At 30.9% G+C, this 5,539-nt stretch overlaps 1 long non-coding RNA gene across 1 annotated transcript; it reads left to right on the top strand.

Annotated features, from left to right (window-relative positions):
• On the top strand, positions 1-2,270 carry LOC133823856 (uncharacterized). The gene is made up of 2 exons (XR_009888469.1): positions 1-760; positions 1,664-2,270. It is a non-coding gene; the product is annotated as an uncharacterized LOC133823856 (long non-coding RNA).
• The last annotated feature ends 3,269 nt before the right edge of the window (positions 2,271-5,539 follow it).

Genomic DNA, 5,539 nt, shown 5'->3' with positions numbered 1-5,539 from the left:
TATTTTAAATAATAAAAAATTAACATAAATAGTTTTGTAAAAATTAACATAAATAATAAGAATTAATTAAAACACATTAAACATAAAATTAAAAATCAAACTAATAAACTTAATATCAATAAAAACTTTTCCTAAAAGAAACTAATAGATCTGGGTCACGGGGGCATCAGATCAAAGCCAGCAACGGGGATGCTTTACTGCAATTCGAGGCTTGTAGATGGAAGCCTTCGACGGCGGGTAGATTTGGGATTTGGAGCTTCACAGCCAAAGGCGACGGTGAGAAAGACGTTGGCAGAAATGGAGGGGCCGAGATCAGGTGCTTCAGAGCCAAAAGCTTCGGGGGCGGTGCGGGTCTGTGCTTCAGGGATAAGGAAGATAGCCGGTAGGAGTGGTGATCTACAATGGGCGATGACTTCGACCTAGATCTAGACGGACGTAGATGTATTAGTCGTCGAACAAAGGTGGAGGTGGTTGTTCTGGGATAAGGCTTTGAACGAGCCGTGTCACCATTGGGTCGCCAAGAGTTTGGTGCATATCTGGTGCCCTTTGTCACAGTGAGCCAAGTACTCTGCAGAAACAACTGTCAAAATATTGGTATGTCGCCGAGAAGCGCATGAAACTTATGGGCGCGTTGGAGAAATGTGATCGGGGCTTGCAGGCTTTCAAGAAGATCATAAACGTAGTGCGCTAGGTGGAGTGGTATCAGTCACCGGCCACCGCCACCGTGTTCAGAAACTTGCAGGAAGCTAAGGGTTTGGAGGTTAATGTTAATAATAATCATAATGTTTAGCATCTGTCTCATTGAGCAACTCATATCACTCAACAAATAATTGATTTTGTGTTTCTATTTAGTTTTGATAATTTTTTATTAATTAAAACATGAGATTTAGTTATGTTAATTTTTTATTATGTAAAATATTTCTTAATTCTTTTTTATATAAAAGTAATTAATTTATTTTTTATTAATTCATTAATTAGTAAAATACGAGGGCAATTTGGTTATATTCAAATAATGTTTGACAAAAATCAAGCTTAACGTATTATTTTGTTCTATTTTGCAAAACACATTATCATTTAACAAAAACACAGAGTTTAATTGGTAAATTTTATAAAATACAGGTTCCAAAATAGTATATACCATTTTTAATAATATAGTACATGTATATTTATGTTTATATTTTATTCTTTAAATTACAATCACTATTTTTTTGGTATTAGGAGAGGGGAATTGACTTAGAGATTTATTTTTTGTAAAGAAAAGGGAATTATTAATTTTTTAATTATTTTATTCATTACATTTTGTACATTTTCTAATTATATAATTATTATTTGCAAATTTGTAGGAATATATTTCTTATATTATTATATGGTATTCTTAGTTTTATAGGAAGAATTTTCTAGGCTATATACATAAATAATTTTCTACGCTATATATCTTGGTCCCGATTTTTGTCAAATATTTTTTAAATATGACCATTGAATAATTAAAAATATACTTTAAAATAAAAAATAAATTATATTATTATTAAATAAAAAAACTATTTTAAGTATTACAAAATTAATACAATAACATTAATAAAAACTAAAACTAAATCTAAATCTAAATCCAAATCAAGTAAAATTCAAAATTCAAAAAATTAAATTTATTCTTTTCTTTTTGTAGGTGCTTGGCAGTGTTGCAAGATCTGAAGCCGATCTGAAAAGGACTTGGGATGACGGACAGGCTGGGTGCTCAGAGACGAACGGATGGGCTGGGTGCAAGTGCTTAGTGATGGACGAGATGATGACGAACGGGCAGGTGTCATTCAGAGAAATGGGCAACAAGATCTAGGCACAGACTCATTGGAACTGGGGGGTTGAACTCATCAAACTCTTTAGTGAAGTCATCGTCGGATTTGAGGGTTAGGCTGAAGTCATTATCAATGGCTCGTCGGATTTGTGGCTCGCCAGATCCTGAGTGTCCTTGAGACAAGCTTATTTGAAAAAATTTCTAATATTTTGGTGTGTTTCAGATCTAGGTATTTCATATATAAATATATATTATTTATTTAATGAGGCTACCCGATTTGGATTGTATATTATGTTCATTATTGGCTGACATTTGTTCAAGCAATCATAAACAATTGGTGATTAAAATGATTTATGAAGATAGTTTTGGAAGTTGATGGGGAGAGACGATCTAATGGTCTCTGGTTGGAACTTGTTGATTGAGATTTTTGTATTGATGTTGAATCTTGATTTGAAATGAACTCAAGAACATGTTTTTAACATATTTTGATGAAATTCTCGGTATTGAAGAATGAAGAACATGGTGTGACTTTTAATTTTTAATTTTTTTTTTATTAGATTATGATTAATTTGGTTAATGCAATAAGTTGAGGATTAAGTATATGTTTTAAGTTTAGTGTTTAGGTTTAAATTTTAATTTTGGTTTGATATAATTATTTTAAAGCTTTAATTAAATAAAATAAGATTTTTTATATATTTTTATTAATTTTTAATTTATTAAACTAACATATTAATGAATTTCGATGGCATTTTGGTTATATTTAAAAAAATGTTTGACCAAAATTAAATTATGAGTAATATTTTGTTCTATTTTACAAAATCCAAGATCCGAAAGGTTATTTAAGACAATAAAAGATCTGATCGATCATTTTTGCATAATATAATCTAAAATTGTATTTACCATAAAAAATATATATATAAGTTATTTCATTGATATGAATATATTAGCATAGTTTAACATGGATAGTTGCATATGCAAATAAAGACTCCAGCAGGGGCACCTGGTGGTGCTACACAATCTGATTCGCTATCAGGAAATACTTCAGCGCATTCGTTCGCACATCCTTTGTCGTACCCTATCTGTCTACATGTGTAATAAGATATCTCTGTACTACACACTTTATTCCCCATTACCACCGCTTTATTATCACCTACAACACAAAAATCATATATAATATTATTATTATGTATTAAAGTAGAGTAGAGTAATCATTAATAAGACTCTACTAGAAGCCATTTAGGGCTTTACAAAAGGACTAAGAGAGAGAGAGATTATTACTTGAAGCAATAAGAACCATGATGATGATGGTGACTAGGAGAAGATTGGGTAGACGAAGAAACTTATCCATATCTTATAATTAACAAAGCCTCTATAACAAGATATATAGAATAGGCTCACTTGTATTGTTTTTGTGGTTGTATTTCTTCACTGTAAGGGAGTCTTTATATAGAGGTAGAGAAGAGACTAAATTCAGTGAATTTCATTTTTAGGTAATATATTTAGTACTGCATAATATATATATATATATATATTTATATATATATATATATAGAGAGAGAGAGAAATGTTAGAGAATATAAAATTGGTAATAATCCCATTATGATTATCTTTCTCTCAAACGTTAAATTTGTCATATAAGGCAGGTTTTAAAAATAAAATAAATAAAAATTGCCATAATTGTGGTCTTCAAGATAACTACTAACCCCACTTGTATTTGTATTTGCAAATTACAATGACTAATTAATATAATGTAATATATATTAATTTTAGGTAATTTATTTTTGTTTATTTTATTTTTAAATAAATGAGTATATGCGGGATTCTCCGCTCCAATGGCTATTCCCCTCCCCACCCCATCCCCGACAGGGAATATGTGGGGATTGGGGTCGGGATGGGGATTAAAATGATAAATGGGGATGAGGGCGGGGGGAGCACCCCTGCCAATTACCCGCCCCATTTCCGTCCCTAGATTCTAGAATGCTTTGAGATTTTTTTAAAATTGGTTTTAGATTTTTATAAGCTTCTTATTTGAAAGATATATTTAATCTTTTAAATGGTTGTTACTGCTGGAAAAACTCATTGCAGGATCTTTATTTATTTTCATACAATTTACATATTATCAAACAAACATGCAAATTCCTAGAACATGCTCCTATGAAATTGACACAAATACAAAGTAAAGTAAAAACTTACATTACGCAGCGGAACTGGAACAACTCAATCCTTCAATCTCTCTAACCCTCGATTCTTTTCTGTAGCAGAGTATTATCAAGAGATTGAACAAGATCAGCAACACAGTCTTCCTCACCAAGCCTTTTGATCAACCTAGAACTAGTGTGGGCTGGTTCTCAACACATGAGATAGAGATCTTGTAGAGAAGAAGAAGAGAGAGTGGTCAAGAAAGGTTAGACTGTCTAGGTTTTCACTTACCAATCAACTGAAACTCACTTCCTTATGAAAACCCTAGATATCATATTCCTTATATAGGCAACTTAATGAGATTTATTTAAATTTAAATTAATTAAAAATAATAAACAAAAATAAAAGCCTTGGGCTGCCATAAATGGACTTAGGCCCAATCTCTTTGTTTTTTTTAATTAATTAATTAAATTTTTATTCAAATTAACTAATTATAATTTGAAACTTGATTTAATATTATTTATTTATATTGATCCCAATTTATCAATATTAATAAATTTACCCAAAGATTCTCTTTTATTCTCTAAATCTCACATCTTTGTAAATTTTCCAAAATTGACCTAGTCAACTTTAAAAATCCTAATTGATAATTAAATCAATTAATTGAGACATTCTAGATGATTTACTCAAAGGTGATGCGGGGACCATGGATCCATGAAATCAAGCTCCAACAAGTTACCGTGAATTTATTTACGAATAATTTCATTACCTTATTAATTCCTCGTGACTCCACTATAGATTCGGAATTGAACTCTTGAATTCATAGAACGTATTTTCAAAACCACAAATACGTTATTTATTGTTATAACCATTACAATCAGTCAATCCTCTATCGATGACTTACAAACGAGCTGGGTGCAAATTACCATTTTACCCCTCATCAGTATTTTATCCTTAACTCCCACTAAGTTCCTTATAAATGATATTTCCGTGAACTTAATCACAGAAATGAGATCTCAATCATTTAACCTTTTGAACAGAGCAATTAAGGAAATCATCTTTTCATTTCTCATACAGAAGTTATAGATTTCGTATCTATGAATAATACTCCCACTCAATTACACTAATAAATCTCCAAGATGTAAGTATGGGCTAGATCGTAGGGTAAGCTGGTAACGAACAAGTCAAAAGATTTAAATAATATAATTAGCTGAATATTATCACTCAGAATTAAGATCGACTTAATATATGGTCAACGTTGTGACATTGATTAGATTTGATAACAGCGATACTTATTTATCAATCAATAATCAATATTGGTCCAAGTCCGATGTAACTAAATACATCTGATCTTATCTACTTGGTCGAAGCCTTGGACAAGACATCACACCCTGAATGTGTAAGTAGATTATATCGTAGATTGCCTAATTAGTGAAAATCCAATGCACTGATCTAATCTTAGGACTCGTTCTTTTGAATATATAATTACAACTATAATCCACTGTGATCTAGTCACTATAATTGTAACTATCCATATGTTCGGGATTTTATAAATGTTTGTATTATTTCAATAATCATGTAATAAAACAAGCAAGCAACACAGTTGTCAAA

The sequence above is a fragment of the Humulus lupulus genome, chromosome 1 (assembly GCF_963169125.1).
Source record: "Humulus lupulus chromosome 1, drHumLupu1.1, whole genome shotgun sequence".
NCBI classification, from domain to species: Eukaryota; Viridiplantae; Streptophyta; class Magnoliopsida; order Rosales; family Cannabaceae; genus Humulus; species Humulus lupulus.
The sequence above is the reverse complement of the archived record's forward strand: the minus strand, read 5'-3'. Positions and strand labels throughout refer to the sequence as shown.